Source organism: Apis cerana, linkage group LG6 (genome assembly GCF_029169275.1).
Source record: "Apis cerana isolate GH-2021 linkage group LG6, AcerK_1.0, whole genome shotgun sequence".
Lineage (NCBI taxonomy): Eukaryota > Metazoa > Arthropoda > Insecta > Hymenoptera > Apidae > Apis > Apis cerana.
The window spans coordinates 15,378,862-15,397,367 of record NC_083857.1 but is presented as its reverse complement, the minus strand read 5'-3'; the positions used below and the strand labels follow the sequence as shown (position 1 = coordinate 15,397,367).

At 27.3% G+C, this 18,506-nt stretch overlaps 1 protein-coding gene and 1 long non-coding RNA gene across 10 annotated transcripts in view; both read left to right on the top strand.

Annotated features, from left to right (window-relative positions):
- The window catches only part of LOC107999647 (potassium channel subfamily T member 2), a 190,869-nt gene that overhangs the window by 109,982 nt on the left and 62,381 nt on the right, over positions 1-18,506 (top strand). The window lies entirely within an intron of this gene.
- On the top strand, positions 6,625-16,767 carry LOC133666365 (uncharacterized). Its single transcript, XR_009830456.1, has 2 exons — positions 6,625-6,907; positions 16,004-16,767. It is a non-coding gene; the product is annotated as an uncharacterized LOC133666365 (long non-coding RNA).

Sequence of the window (18,506 nt, the reverse complement as noted above, 5' to 3'; positions counted from 1 at the left end):
TCGAAAATACGAGATTTTTAATTATGGGATCAATACGTTTTATGTAGCTAATAGTTTTAAAAAAATTAGATAATTCAGAAAATAATATTCTATTTTGGATTAAAAAGGATGTTTTTTGCGGATTATCAGAAAATTATTGAGATGAGTTTAATGTTTAGTGATTTAGTCTCGTCCAATCTAGGTCGAGTTATTTTTACTGATATTATTCCTAGTTAATATTTAATATATATTTCGGTCGTAATAAAATAACAAAAAATGTGTTTTATAAATAGAGAAAATTTTGATCTCTGTTTTTAATAGTAATTTGTAATTCAAAAAATATTAAAATGAGATAAAAATATAGTTCTGCATAAAAAATTTTATTTAGAAAATATCCAAATTTTTATATGTTTTTAATTATCTTTGAAATCGATAAATTTTTTTGCATAAAATAATCACCAGTTGCGGAATAAAAATTAATTAAAACAAAAATTAAATCTATTTTCAAAATCGATTGACTTATAATTAACTTTCGAATCACCAATTAAAGAATAGCCGCCTCGGGTCACTTTTGACCCGTATTCGAATTGTAGATGCGCTAAATATCATAGAAATATGATCAAAAGTGATCTGGCTTATCCGAGCGATTTAATCATCAAAAATAAGAAATTTAATTAAAATAAAAAATTTTAATTTCATTTCATGCATAAATGTTTATTTAAAAATTTTCTCTTGTAATGTATTAAGATTTCTCGTTATTACACGATTGGCTGAGATATTTCTTTAATTTTTCGAAACAAAGAATGCAAATTTGTTTGTAAATTTTCACAGGCATTCAGTTTTTATTTGTTGTACGCTCGTATTCAATGGGCAGGATTACTTTTTACAAGAGAAAAATGATAATCCAATTACAAATTAATCTGTTTCTCCTGTGAAGAATCGATAACAAGGATAATTGAAGTGCGTATTGCGAATATTTCTTTCGTTTTTAAGTAAGAACGATTCATTTTTTTCCTTTTCTTCCGCGTCATTCATTTAATAATGCGACTAATGGAAAATTACAGTTTTGCATATTATTAAAAAAAATATGTATTAAAAGAATGTTCAACAAATTATCGTTAGAAATGAATATATGTGTATGTTAAAATAATCTAAAATCATTTTTATGTTTTCACGATTATTTAAAATTATAAATACAAACAAAATAAACTTTTAATACTAATTAAATTAAAATTAAAAATAATTTTTCAAGGAATATTCATTTCTGAATTTTTTTTTTTTACATTTAATTAATGAACTTAGAACTACAAAAATATAAATTATATTTCTGATTAATGATTCATTCATTAAAATAATATATTAAATGTATTTTTCATTTTTGAATGAAGAATATATTTATAAAATTAATTATATTATAAATGTTACTAAAATATTATTATAAATTGGAAAATATTGATATTAATATTTCATTTCTATATTTCAATTGTAAATAACTATCAATTTTAAAGAATCGATCTAAATTGATTGTATAGCCCTATTTTATTGTCTCGAACACAAATTGAATTCAAAACAATTTGTTTGCCACAAAACAATTAATTAATTCCAACGCTCCATCAGAAACAGAATCTTTTTTGTCGGTCTAACCTCAAATTATTGAACGTAATAAAGAGAATGAAAAGACGGAAGACGAAAAAAGACAATTTTTCTTTCGTAATATCGAAAATTTAATAGTTATAATCACAACGTATTCATTTATACACGAATATTGTCTGATGTGTTTTAATAATTGTAAATTTCACTATGCATTCGATCATTCGATCGATGACAAATTTAATTATCGACGTTTTCTTTTTTATCGACAAGTCTCATTTCATTTTCTGTCGCATAATTTTCAAATTCAATTATTCCTATACTTTTTCTTTCATGAATTTTTTTATAACGTTGATAAGATCAATTTACTTGAAAAATTTTTTATATATTTTTAAAAATTTTCATACATTTACTTCAAAAACTAATTATTAATCATATAATATTTTAATAAATAATGTATATTAAAGTTCATTTCATGGATTATTTAACTTATCATTTTGAATAAAGAAAGAAAAGCACTACTTATAAAATATAATGTTTAATTTGACGAGAATCCTTTAATTTATTTCCTCAAGCATAATTAACTAATAATTTCTTTAAGGTTAGGATTTTGTAACAATAAAGAGTCATCGTAAAGCTTCGAAACGTATGATACGGTGTATCATAAATCTTCGAAAATGAAGGTAATATTTCTTACAGGAAACGGAAATTGCGCGATTCAGATCTGTGCATGTACGCCATTTGTTTCTTTCATACGGTATCCAGAAACGATATCATGTTTATTCGAATTTCGAAAGGAAATTATTGGCTGATTATTACTTTGAAAATTTTTATTATGTGATAATGTGAAAAAATCATAGAATCGAAATCACGTGGCTTTGCCAATAACGTACGACAGTTGATAATTACATCGATCTACACCGATGCTACATTATTATAATTGAGTTGCTGCCAGATGGTCATTTTCAATCCAAACAAAGGTTAATTGTCGCGAAGGTTAATAATTTGGCTCGATAAACACCGTTACCAAATCAAATTACTATTCTGCCCTTTTGATCGATGGTGCATCGTTCATCAATTTAGACCATTTATTTTCTCCGTCATACATTGTATTATGGACAATGTCGATGGCTCGAATGTTATGCAAATGTTATATATCCACTTTCCGTGAAATTTCGATATTTTTGTATTACGTAAAATAATTTAATATACGAAGATTATTTGAAGTAAATTTCATGTGATTCAGAGATACGAGAAGTGAAACGACTGGATAAATTTTTATCAATTTCACAGTTTCTCTTTCTTTCTCTTTCACACAAAAATTCTCTTTATGCTGTCTCACTCTCACACTCGTGCATTCATTCCTTTTCGTTCTCTTTATTACGTTCTTTCTACTCTCATTCTAAACACAACATTTTTCCGCCATTCGAGAAGGATATTTAGTCACGTCCTTTAGCCTGATCTTTGTGAGATTGTTACGATGAATTTCATTTTCACGTATATTAATTTATATCTATCTAAAAATTTATAAAAATTTATTGTTTATTCGTGTATATTACAAATCGATCAAAAATACGATATTTCTTTATTTTTATTTCTATTGAATTAAAATTTATATTTTTGTTTATCGGATTTATGTATCATTGAATCGTCAAACATGTTTTTCTCGAAAATATTACGTTAAATTTACGTAAGCTATGAATGCAACTTGTTAATTCGATTAATCAAAATTCTTTAGAAACAATCATCCATCATCATAACATTGTATACAAAGTTGAAATTTTCACGCTCACTTGGACAATCGTGGGAGGTAAATATTTGATCGCGCAATCCTAAATTCTGAATTTGCGGTTTCAACCTAACTTGTGTATATATGCCACTTGATGCTAAATGCATTGACACATACTGTGCTTGGATCGTTTCGAATTTAACACGAGTAAACATCTGTCTCTTGTGAAGGTGACTTGTAATTAACTGCAAATCTCGAAGCTTAAGAAATGCGTTGAATCAATCTGAGAAATAATTGTTTGATATTTCCTTGCATTATAAAGATTTGTACTTCGATTTTTTACTTGAACAAACATTTCATAATTATAAGGAATGGATCTTTAAAATTAGATTAATAAAATAATATTCAGATAAGTTTCAGTGGCGTTTCAAAATCGATAATTAAATTAATGATACATCGTAGAATATGATCAAATGAGACTCGAAGCGGTGAACAATAATTAACTAATATTATTATATAAGAAATATTTTTATAACTTTAATTGTAAAAATCTTATTTAAAAGTTTTAACATATACATATACAGAGTATTGTTAGTAAACAGTAAATAAATCGAAAATATAATTCATTCGAGGCCTTGTCGAATATAATTAAATTATTTCTCGTTTGGATACGAATTATTATTCATTAGAATCATTCGTTGTATCACTAATTACACGATACCCACTTATATCATGTATATAAAAAATATGAGACTCTATCGATCAATCGACGAGTTAAAAATGTAATTAACACGTAAAAATTGTAAGCTAAATGAATAAATTCTTGAAATTTTTAACGCTTCACTGTTTCCTTTATTTTCCATATTTTGGAATTTTCCAGAAAATACCAGTCGATGACCCAAATCTGTTAATCGGTATCCAGTAATATCGTTTTACGAGCATTTTGTACGAGCATTTCGCAAGGAATGAAACAATAGCGACATCTACACATGCCTATAAACCGTAACCTCCTCGTTGGCGCATTTATTCGTGCAAAGAGCTAAATTTTGTATTTATGAAACCAACTCTGACGGCCCTTAACTTTTCAATTGATATATAAATTGATGAATAGAAATTATTCAAGCCCTTGTTACCTATTTCCATGTTGCAAATGTTAATTGAATGAATGATTTCATGAAATTGAGAAGAATGAGAAGCTTTTCGTTCCATTCTCGCTTCGAAGCGTAATCAAAAATAGATTAAATATTTTACACGAATTACAAGCTAAGAAATAAATATGAATAGAGAGGAATGAAGAAGAAGGTTTTGAAAAATGAGAAGGCGGTAATGTAATTAATCTCGCATTGTATTTCAATTTTCGCGCCATAAATTGAACTCGTTACGAACTTAAATGCTGTTATTTTTCCAGCTTCTATTATCTAAGTTTTACTCTTAAAAGTACAATGGAATCTCAATCGAATTTCTATTATCCGGATTCAATTATTCAAGATTTTAGTTATTGAGGATCTGTACATATCTGAAGTCTTGGTTATTTAGAATCTGTATTATTTAATTATTTACTACTATTTAGTTCTATTTAATAACATCAAGTTTGTTTTGAATTTATTCGAATTTTTATTTTTATTTATTTTTTTTTTTTGTTAAATTTATCTTTTTAGTTATTTGCCATTTTTTCGAAATTAATAATCGTTAAATAATTGTTATAATATATTAAATTTATTAAAAACGAAAAGTGTATGTATTTGAAACATATTAAAAAAATTGAAGAAAATTTATATAAAAAATATATTTATAATTATTATCTCCCGAGTTTCAATTTATTTAGACTATATGTTTTGTTATAACATTGAAAAAACAAAAGTGATATAAAAGTCTTCAAAAACTTTTCACTTCCAGATAAAAATATAATGCACTATTTGATGCAAATTATATCGTTTTTCTCTTGTTTCCATACTTTTCATTTCTTTGCTTCCAACATAACCTCAATAGTTTACCTATACTTTAAGCAAAACTTTAGAGTAGTTTAAATTATAAAGTTCAAGAAGTTCATTCTAAGAAGAAATATAAAATTGTGAGTCATAATATTATCTTTTATGCTTTAAAGAATAAAAGTTAGAAGAGAGAAACTTATATACTTATATACTCATTGGCTAATTTGTATTATTAAATTAATATTTAAATCTGCTTACAAAGTTTTTAATTGGATGTGCATTCGATTTTTAGAATAAAAAAAATAAAGCCAAAGTTAGAGATGATATCAAAATATTGCAAAAGAAGTCTTTTATAATATAGATAATATTGTACGAATTGTTATTGTGAAATCTGTTCTATTACTAATACACAAATACGTTTATCTTTATATCGAAATTAAAGTTAAGAGATAAATGTTTGACATTTACGAGCTATTAAAATTTAAAGTATTAGTTTTCACAATATACTCTAATTTTAATTAACAAATGGAGATAATGGATATTGTAAATTCACGAGTAATGGTTTGGAGGTTATTTACGATTCTGCCATTTCGTTAGATAATGGAAAACTCAACGCTGTTATTGTTATTATGTTTATTTCAAAATGGAGATGGAAGATACGAAACAAAACAATGGAAATAAAATAGATCAAGAAAGATAATAAATTCCAACATTCATCTTCATTCTACGAATCTATACGAGTCGCGTATAATCCGAACTATAGATGCAATATTATATATCCATGATGATATTCTATTTATTAGCCTGTTCAATCGTATTCGATGTCATTCGACGGAAACTATTACTAATCATGTTGGAATCCTATGCAAATTCGATTGAAAATTAATCTCGATTACAATCTACGGTTAATTACAAATCGATCGAAAATATTTCGATTAATTTCTTTATTATAATAAATTAAATTAAAAAGATAATAAGCTAATAATAAAAAAAGCATACTATTTATAAATACACTTACTATTATTTTTTAAAATATTTAGAACTAATCTACATTAAAATTAACATTGAAAAATGATAAATTTCTATAAAATAAAAATTAATCTTTTGCACTTTGAGGTTATTTTTAGCGTGACATTATTTTTCTTTAGAATTCGTAAGATATTTTTGACGTCATATTTTATATGAATTAAAATTAGAAAAAATAAATTCAGAATTGATTAGGAATAAATTATATAAATAAAACAAATTAAGAGAACAATCAAATAAAATATAAAAATTTAAATATAATTATAATTACATGTAATTCAAAATAAAATTCTCTGTCGGCACTGTAAACGCGCCTTGTATAAAATGTGTTGCAAAAGCGCCTTATGTCTGACTATGAGGCCCTCTAGTGAGTTTTTTCTCTTTTTTTAGTACGTGTTGCATTTGTATTTTGTGCATATTACGTTTATTTTATTATTAAAGTTATAACTAACATCACTCTTGCCATTTCATTTATAAATTATCCGTGAATCGTTTATTACCTCCATTACATCTCGTGCCAAGTATTACATTAATTTTCAACCAGAGACAGCGTATTAATATGCTTCACATTAAACGTTGCTGGTATCGGGCGAGTTCACGTCTTGCAGCCAACGACACCTAACAAATAGTAATAATAATCTACTATCCAAAGGTAATTAATAATGTTATAATTGGCTGTGCTCTTATTAACAGTAAACAAGTGAACCGTATTATCCATGCTACTCGTTAAAGCTTTGGAACGAGGTTCTCGCGCTTAATTATTCGATTAACCTTTCCTAATTAATCTTAAAATAATCGAAGTAATTCAGAAGAGATCGATAAAACAGTTCTCGTAAAGATGAATAATTAAAACGAGGATACTGGTTATTGAATCCTTGTCGAATCATGTTTTAAGAATATTTTTTGTCGTTGATAATTTTTTGATGAAGAGTGCAAACAATCTTTCCAGTTAATAGAATCTCGATTGAATCTCTCAACACCGGTGAGTGCATCTCGATGTTCGAATCTGTTACCGTAGCTCGAACAAGATGTAATATAGTTAAGAAAGTTACGATTCGACCATTGATGGAAATTCGTAGCGATTAAATCGAAGATACTTGCAAACTAGGAAAAAATAATAGATAGGTTAGGTTAGATAAGTAAATTAAATTAAAAATAAGTAAATAAATAAGAATAATAAAATAAACAAAGATTCAAATTTAATTTAGATTAATATAAAAATACAAGATTTAAATTATAAAGTAACTCAATAAAATTTTAATTAACCCATTACATAGATATTACGCCTTTTTCTAGAATTCATTATTTTCTCACACTTAAGATATACTTGTAGGCGTAATATAAAAAATTCACATAAAGCACAAAGTTTTTTTCGAAATTCATCTATAAATTGCAGATCCTTATTCAACTCTTAATATGCATTTTCTGCATCAATTATAACCATTATGATGTAATATATGCGAGGATATTCTTGAGAAAATATATAATTTACATAAAAATTGAGAAATGCTTATCAGATCGTTATATAAAAATTTATTTTTTAAACTGTGTAAATGCATCAATGCACTTAATTGTCTTTAATCAATTTCTCGAATTTTAAAATACAAATATAACTTTTATTTCCACCCATAAGAAATATTTTTCTCTCGTTCTCTGTCATCATCGACAAAAATTGATGATTTTAAGAACAATTGCTATCTTCAATCAGACACTATTATCAGATTCACAATTCTCGAATTACAAATTGAATTCGTATCAATTATCAATGGTCACACGAAGTTTATCGAAAATACAATTTCTGTCTATGCTTAATCAAACCAGCATCGGACAAAGCACGGTTAATCGAATTGATAGGGGATGAAGCAATAAGGGATAGATCGAATTCGGTTGCGAAACACGGGGATCTGCTCGTGGCAGAAGTCGTAGTTGACGTTGAAGGACTGGCACTGATCGAAATACCTTGTTCCCTTGGAATACCTGCACCCCGGCGGAAGTCGATGCCCAAACGCTTCCGGCGCGTAGCTAATGAAACAGAGGCCGAATGTCGAGCGTTGACTCGCTGAGCGGAATGGTAAATCGATTGTAAAAGCGACGGCGATCAAGCCTGGGTCGTTGTTGACCCAACGTTACTATAGAAGCAGTGCTCTTTAAGATAAAAATTTTCAAATATTCATTGGGATTTTTATTAAACAATATTGATATTCAAAACAGTGAAATAAAAAAAAATTGTTAGGATTATTAGAATTGATTTACAAACAAAAGTGAAAATTTTATTGTTTTATATTACGAAAAAGAAGAGGTTAGAATTACTCTTTTTAAATTTTTGAACCAAGATTATTTTTCTTTTAATTCTTTCGCTAAATACTTCACTAGTGGTATATATATTTTACTAATGGCATATTGATAATTTTATCGTCACGAAAAAGTTAAAATACGAATATAATTTAACATTAAGATTTATTCATAAATTCTACCATTGCTACTATTTTTTTCTCAATATTTAAAATTATTTTAAGCTATTTTCAACTTTGAATAAAGCTTCAGCATAATCTAAAACGTGATTACTTGACAAATTTATTTATTTCTAATTTTTTATTCCTACCATTATCTGTTTCCATTTCTTCTTATCAGAATTTTTTTGGCAATCTTGTTTTTAAACATCGGTTAAAAATCTAATTTAAAACATGATGACTCAATTAAGATTTATTTCTATTATTCGTTTCTAAATTTCTCTTCCAATATCTAAAATTTTTCTAATCAATCCTACTTTGAACTTCAATTGAAATCCAAAACATAATGTTGAGGATTTATTAACAAGATTTATCATCAGATCAAATGTTACAAATATTTGATTGCATCGTATATCGGTATATTCTCGTAAATCTTATTGTGACTTCGCTTAATTCAATAGGATTCAATAGGTGGATACGATAGAGGACATTGTGATTGGTTTCTTCGTCATTTGACCTTTGCCTAGAGAATTTTGCAACGCGACCAATGAAACGCGTGCACTTTTGGCATTTCGAAACGATGAGATTGGTAGCAGGGATTCTTGGAGAATTCTAGCGAAAAAATTTGTTTTTGGTTAAACATTGATGAGAATATCGTGTTTTGTTGTTGTATGTTGAATGTATATTTTGCTCCTTTAACATTTTACATACAGAAATGGGCCAATATTTTTTAAATTTTGAGTGATTGATAACTTACCAATAACATTTGTGAATTGATTAAATTATAGAAAAGAAAATTTCAGTGAAAAATTCGTTTTTAAAGATTTTGATAAAAATATTGTATTTTTATTAAAGAATATATAGAATAGAAATTGGTTTGTATGAGATTTGAAAAATTAAGATTTTGGATAATAAATTTGAAATGGCATTGGTGAATTGATTAAAGACTTTAAATAAGAAAAAAGAAAATTTCTGTGAAAAATTTGTTTTTGAAGAGAATGTGTGTTTTGATATTTTGATATAGGAATGGATTATGTCAGATTTGAAAGATTGATAATAGATTTGCCAATAACACTGGTGGATTGATTAATGATTTTAAATGGTAAAAAAGAAAATTTTAGTGACAAATTATTTTTTGGTGAAAGTTCATTGATAAGATATCGTTTATTTTATTTTTTTGACATTTTATATAGTCCTTAAAATTTTGAAAAATTCAGTCTTCAAATAGAAAAAGAAATTTTAAAAAAGAAAAATTTATATTTTGTCTTAATATTTTAACGTTTGAAAAATATTAGAAATAATTTTCATGAAACTTAACTTTTTAAAGATTCTTTCATGTACATATATCTACTTTTATCAATTATTTCAAAAATATATATACATACTATTTTTAACGTTTTATCTGCCAGAGAACACAGGATTTATTAAAGATGGGGGAATTTTGATGAAAGATTCGTACTCATAGTTTCTCACAAAGCTTTATACGAGCTCGTTCCAGTATTGACATTATTTCAAAGACAAGTGGCTTTCAGGCTGTTTCGGTTGCTTATTGGATAACGTAGATCTCCTCCAAGCAGACGTAAATTTAGATGGAGCGTGAGTGCTTCCCACTCTTAAACTTTTCTCCTGGATTTCTCATGAATTATTTCTCTTTTTTCATCCTTTTGTCGTGAACAATTATATTTACAAATTATATTTTTTTATACGTATGAGATATTATCAAGTTCGTTCAAAATCGAATATTTGCAATTGAATATATATTTATAATTAAAATTTTAACATCATGATTCTTTACATTTACATATTTCTATAGTAGGATTAAAGAGAAAAAGTAGTAGAGATTTGAAGATTTTTATGTGGATTTATTTTTAAATGGATCATTTTAAGTTATTTATTGGTGTTGCTTTGTTGAAATTCTTAGGTATGAAATAAAATGAAACGTTAATCTTTCTCCATTTTATTTTATTCTTTCTCTCGTTATTGCTCTTGTCCTCTCTCTCTCTCTCTCTCGCATTATTCTTAAAAGCATAAAGAGGAAAAATTTTTTAAATTTTCATTTGTATGATGTTCTATACACTTTGAAAATAACACGAATTATTTTTCAACGAAGAATTGGATAAAATAAATATTACTTTTTATATGATCTTTTTTTAAAAAAATTTTCATTAATAGGATGCTTTATACTCTGTTAATAAATAACAAGAATTATCTTTTAACGAGTAATCGGTAATAAAAAGTATAATAAATCTACGTGTGTATTGATATTTTTTATACACGAATAAAATTTCGTTTTTTTTTTTATCAATAATAATGTTTTAACACCTCTTCCATATTGCTCTCGTCAATTTATTCGATTATTTAACGTTAAAATACTCGGTTCATGCGTTATGGAAGAAGCATTCGTACTTGCTAATTCGTGCCAAATCAATATTGAATGAGAGATATGGTGAAATATTTTTGATGAAATTCGAAAACAGGGGAATCCGATTATTTTATAAATTATTCTCGAAATTGCACGATTAGCATAAATTTCATAAATGCGTGTATTCATTACGTTCGTAATTGAATTAAAAGATAAAAAAAAAAATGGATTTAAACGATATTTTACAAATCTGCTTTATTTTTGACAATGTAATTTGTTTTAATTCAATTTTTAAAATAATTTTTAAATAATTTTTAAATAATAATTTCAATTAATTTTTATTTTATATAAGCATAATTGATGAGTTCAAAATTGACACATAGTAAATTCTTTACTAATCCTTGAATAGAAATATTAATGGAGAAAAATATATAAATTAATGACAGATCAAAATTTAATAAAATTAAAAGTTACGATAAATATTCGAAACACACAACCTTTTTTTAAAAATTGTGTTTGAAAATTGTGTTTAAAAAAAAGAAATACATCGTATCATTCGAAATAGCTTTCGTTTGCATATAAAATTGTCCGTTCGAACGTGGAAGCAAATGGCGTAACGAGAGAACACGGATCAAAAGCAGAAAAGGAGAGGGAGAAGAGATGATGAAACGAAATCGAAACTTTGATCGAGTAAATACAAACAGTTTGGAAAAACATCGCTCAAAACGTTTCGAACAAGGTTATCGCCGTGAAACGAGCACAAATCATTTTCCAATTCGAGATATTATGCGTATGTTTATACACGTAATCGGCACCTCGCCGCCATACTGTGTGAATTTCCATCTCCCGTTCCAATCTTCTTCCGTTAATTGTCACGTGACCAAAAAATTCTCTCTCTCTCTCTCTCTCTCTCTCTCTCTCTCTCTCTCTCTCTCTCTCTCTCTGATGGTAAAGTACGTATATAGGTTCTGTTCCAATCTGTAGATTTAATTATCATTTATTCATTTTATTGGAAAAAAAAAAAAAATGTTCCAAATCGTTTTTGTTTCAGAGAAATAAATTGATTGATTCTTTTCAAAAACGGAACGGAATTTTTTGCATAAGCTAAAAGCTGCGAGTTTTGTTTGAAAATCGAAGATTGTCAAAAATTATTTATCGAAACAAAAAAAAAAATTCTTTGACGACTTTTATTTATTATACATGATTTTATTTTATTGAACGACATAAAGATCGATTAACGCTTTGACGCAAGTTAATACGCGATGATTTGAAATTTGAATCCTTCAAATATTAACGTATTTGATGTTTATGTAATTACAGATTTGAATTTTCAGTTAAATTTTTAGGAAAATTCTCGCGCGTGCGAATATTGAAACTCGAGGCTGTTCAACGAACAATTGTTTATTTAAAATTGTTTAATTGTAATTATTTAAAAAAAAAAAACCAAAGACCAAAAATCGCTATTTCAATGAACAAGAAAAATTTTTTCTTCCTTCTTTTTTTTTGCATCCTCCATTTTCCAAGAAAAAATAAAAAAAAAATTAAATAGTGTTCCATGATATCGCACACGATTTATCCCCTCGTTATCATCGATAACGAGCACACGAAGTTATATCCGACAATTACTCTCCCTCCAAACTTACAAACGAATTTTCTCAATCCATCCTCCATCCCTTTGCTCTTCTAGGGGATAGTTGGATCCTTGGAAGGAAAAATAATAGGTAGGTGAAAGCCACGATGTTTTGCTCCACTAGGAGAAAAACCTACTATCGATCAAGTTAATTGTCGAGGCATATCTTTTCACGAGCGAAGGGAGGAGCAATCGCGATTAAGAGGGTGCGGATGCCACGAATTGCTCGTTCGTTGTTAAGTTGTTGGTGACCTCGATAAAACTTCCAAGTCGAAAATTGCGGAAATGTTTGGTTAAATGATTCATTTTCCTGTAATTTGCCGGTGTCGTGCGGAAAATTGTCCTTTTTTTGGTGGTTGATTTATGAGCGAGATAGGGATGATTTGTGCGAACGACTGCACATGCCTCTTGGAAATTAAAATTAGAGTGTCTAATTGATATGTTTCAAGAAATGTATGTTTATTTTTTGTTTCGAATTTTTAGAAACTTTGTTCGTTTGAGTGAATTGGTTTGCAATTAAATAAAGTATTGTGATTTTAATTGTGTTATGAATCTTTAGGAATCTACTTTTTTCTCATCTTTGCGTATAGAAAAAGACAGAGAGTAAGAGGAAAATGGTTAAAAATAAAAATGAATACAGCAACGCCCTCTCCCTGGGTTTTTATTCGCTTCAGTTATTGTGAATTTCATTTGACTTTTAATCCGATTTACATTCATTTTAGTCGAATTCACAAAATTCTGAAAGAAATCCATCCAATAATCATTTATGAATTTTATGACACGATTCAAGAAGAATCTCTCCTTTAGAGATAGCCATAGATCTTGCAACGTGGTTATCCAATTGTCATAATTCAACAGGATTCTTCTTCTAAAAAAAAAAAAAAATATATATGTTGAAAAAAATTTAATTCCCATATTTTTGTTCGTTTTGACGTTTCACGGTAATTTTTCGTATCCTTCATCCGAGAATCGTTATCGTCGCGTGAAAAGAACGAATCCATTAAGAAAAAGAAATATGGACTTCGTACGCATTTTCGCCGCATAACCTTATTCCGAGTCATAGTGTATTTCCTGCTAAGCAAATTATCTTGCGACCCACATCGGTTTCGGTGGATATTTAACGGCCGGATGGACTAAGCATTATTCTCCTTCCATCACCCTTCATCGAGCAAAAAATTTATAAAAAGTCGTTCATTTATTACGCCGTCAGTGGCTGAAACGAATTTTCATCTCGGGGAGAGGAGAAAGCTCTTCACCTTTTTTCTTTTTTCTTTCCTCTTTTTGTTATGTTCGAAGCTATGGGTTTTATTCTTGACAAGAATTGGATGGGTCTAATTAAATGCGTTTTACTTATTGCTTCAATTTAAATTTTATTCTTTATTGGCTCGAGTATAATATTTCTTTGATACACCTTGGAGACTTGGAGTAATTTGGAAAAATATATACTGCTTTTGTTCGAAATAAAAATTCTTAAATATATTTTTTTTGTTATATTTTGAATAATTTCGAAGAATATAATATTTTCGTTTGAAACAAATGCTCTCGTGTTAAATTCTTAATATTCTTATTAATCATGTTAAAAATTAAGTTAGATTAGGTTAGATTATTTATTATTAAATCGTGCATTCAAAAATTTTTTGAAATTTGTATCAGAAATATTGTTCAAATAGATAGAATAAATAGAAATTAATATAAGTCACAAAAATAAGATCGTTGGATTACTTGAAAATTATTTTAAATAAACAATCCATCAAATATATGGATTCATTAAATCACAGTCTATTGAATTACATTATTTCAAACAAATGCAATTTATCATCAAGAACACAAAATATTTTAATTTCGATATCGATTTCATATTTTAATTTCACTACATAATAAATATAATAAATATAATAAATATCATTGAAAATTATATGGATAGTCATATCGATAAAATTTATGCAATCTGTCCTCATCTGGATAAATACGATTTATTTCTAATTCACATTAAGTTTCATCGATTCCGATAAACTCGATAAACTCAATTTATCCACTTTCCGATAATGAAGTAAGAATGATTTATCAAAGGAACGATAAAGCGATTCATTTTTCCTTCAATAAATTCAGCTCACCTGTTGCAGCCACACGAGTGAAATAATATCGATCCATGTTTTAAATTTTCTAATTTTAATCGAATTATATTTTTGGTGAATAAATGTATTTAAACGTTGTAAGGAAAATTACCAAGCATATATTATTTAAAATGTTGTACACGAGTGGTACACGAGTGTTGTAAGACTATACGCAGATCGCACAACACTGGGAATGTAGCTTGATTCATGGACTTCGTTAGGCGAACAAAGCCATTGCACTTGTTGTTTGTCGAGCCATTTCCTTTTGAGAGATTCACTCGAGTGTTACCTCTGCTCCTTACGAGCTCTAACCGTGCCCCAGAAATACTTTTTTGTTGTCTTTGGCCTGTAACGGAGTTCATTAATTAGAGGATAGAACTGGAAATTGTTTAAAAAAATATTTTGTTTCGAATGGATAGAGAATATATTGAGATAAGATTATATTCTGAAAATTTTATTAGACAATTTTTCGCATAAATAATTACAAATGAATGATACATATAAAGTGAAAAATTCAAAAATTAGTTTGCAATCTTTTTAAAGAATCGTAATTCTCTATTGAGAACAGAATTATGAGTTAATGAAATGATAGAAAATTTTATCTTATATTACCTTTTGTCTATAGCAATACTGAGAATAAAATTATTTAAACGAATAGAACAAAGATTTTAGATTTTAATCTATTAGTTCTACTATATTATCTATTGTCCACAATTAATTAGAAACAATACTGATAATAAAATTAAAAATTGCAAAATTAATAGAATGAAAGCTTTAAGTTAATGCTATTCGGAAATTACTTAGATAGAAAATGTTGAGAACAAAGCTAGAGTTACGAAATTAGTTGATTTAGAGTTTAAACTTTACTGCAGTTATTCGTAGGCATTGCTGAAATCAAAGTTAGGAAACTTCAGATTTCAAGTTCTACTGGGCCTATTACTTGCCTGAAGTCAGATATGGATAAAATTTTAACAGTTAAAGTTAAGAATAAAGTTATCTTAGTAAATAATTTTATTATTCAAAACATCGAATAATCGCGATTAATTATCGCGTCAATATTATACGAAGAACTATATTTATTAATACTCGAAATATAAATATTACATTAAATAAATATTATATAAATATTATTTTAAATAAAATTATTAGAAAAAATATTTTTATTAATTATTTTGATTAATTAATTTTTCAGCTTGTAGTGTTTGACTCTGCTCGAAGTTAACCGATGTTGGTCGACACTCCTTAGCGAGATTAGCCGAAGCTATCCGATGTCAGCCGAAGTTACTCGAACATTTCTTGTTATTTTCTGACAGGAAAACCAATTGAATCCAATGAAATAACAAATTTCAGATCTTTTATTTTTCAAATTGCTGAAAACGAATTAGTATTATTAATATTATATTTTTTTTAAATTTAAATCAATATTCGATATATATTCCTACATGTTTTTATTATTAAGTAATGATTAGAAACTATTCTTCTCTGTGATTATATAGAATTCTATGGACGATGTTCGATTAAATTTTATCGGTTGATTTTTCAAAGCGTCTCACGCAAGGCACAAAAACGAAGGACAGGAGGAAAATTTATGAATGAGACGCGATGGAATCATTCGTTGGGATCCGTTAAGCCTGCAATTTAATTTTGAACTCTAAAGTTCGGATTGACTCCATCTAAGGGTTTTAAAAACCGTTACGAATCGACAGATTCGTTTAAAGAATCTATATTCTACGCTTGGAATCGTTAAGGATGGAGATTCAAGCGTATTCCATAAATGTGAAAGACTTCGTTTCAAAAGATCTTAACGATTATTTGAAAAGAAATAATTTCGCATTAGTTTGAATACTTTAGAATTAAATGAAAATATTTAACTTCTTGTGATGTTATTTTATTTGAATTATTAAATTATTTTTAATATCAGAAATATGTTAAAATTTAGCAAGATAAATATATCTTATAAATATTTCTTTTTTTAAAATTATAAATAATATAAAAGGTAAATTATTAAAGAATAAATAACGAATTCTACAATTAAATATATGATATCTATATAAATGATTAATTAATTAACTAAATTTCATTAATTACTGTTATTCATTAAATATGAAATATTTAATAAATTATATAATTCATAAATTAAATAATTAATACTATAGTATCATATATTCATTATATTTCAATTAATAATAAAACCACAAAAATTCCATTAATTATTCTCGAAAAGCAATCAAAAAATTTAAATCCCGTTCAATCCTTACAAAAACAATAACCATCGATGAAATATTATTTCCTCCACAACAACTTTTGAAAAATCATTTATTATCTTTTTTTACAAACTTTTATCCCGAAACAATCGCACAACAAATCACCACACGTAGCGACGATGACGATAAATTCCATAGATGACAACAAATACTTCTATAAAAAAATTGAAAAAAATTATAAAAAAATTCTAAAATTTTCACTTGTGACGATCCACGGGAGTTCATCTCGAGATTTTTAAGCTGGAAATATTTTCACGATATCGAGCCATTTTACGATCACGTCCGGAAACGGGTGAACATGGTTTCCGGAAAATCTCGGGAAAATTCGATGTTCCGCTTTTCAGCTGTAACAAATTTAGTTTTCATCCCCTTCCTTGGTTATTTCGCGAAAATCGCCCATATGCGAGTGCTCGAGATGTTTTAGGATGCATCGTTATAGAATGGAAATTTTAATAATCTTGTAAACTTTAATGCGTTTAGCTAGTGTTCTTCTTTGAATTTGATGTTGTCTTCGAAGCTGGTAAAATTTGATTTTTGGGTAAAGACTTGAAACGCGTTTAAAGACTTGAATTACGTTTGTTATTGCAAATGGAAATTTAAAAAATTTTGTTTTAAGTAAATTTCGATCATTTTTTGATGATATTCTCAAATCAAAATTGAAAAAAAAAATGTATGAACTATATAATTTTATTTTAAAAATTTATAGCAACATATGTAGGTACAAAATATATATTACATTACTGTAAAATTGAATTAAATTATAATGGTGAAAATAGCACTTGGATTTTTCTAAAAAATTAACAATTTCATTGTTCATAATTTCTTATCTAATTATTATTTTAAATTATTATTTTTTCTTCATTCAAATATAATTATTATATAGCTAATAAATTAATCGTGTAATATTAAAATTTTCCTTATTCTGAATTTCTTTATTTATCCTATTTTAATTATAAAAAGAGATAAAAAAATAATATAATCATTAAAAATTGTAATTTTAAAGTAACTCACTTAAAACTAATTTTTAAACACTTTTACCAATATTGAAAAAATAATCGAAAGTCAATATATTTTTCCGAAAGTTCGATCTCGCGAGACACGCAGGATTTTTCCAGATTGATGCCTCAGTATAAAAGAACGAGACAGAGAAAAACATAAAGAGTACTGAACTAAGACGAGCGAAACAGTGCCATCTCTTCTCGAATCGAGTCGAGTCGAATCGAATCATGGCACCCGAGGGAAATAAGTTTTGACCGATCATACATCGGCTGTCTGATCGCAAACTGGTCCCAACTATTCCAAGCCCTAACAGACAATTGACACTCTCGGTCAAATCGTTCGTTCAGAATTTCTATTTATCGGCAATTTTATTTCCCGTTTCTTTTTAGAAATACACGCGATTGGATCGAATACATATATCGATATCCTTCC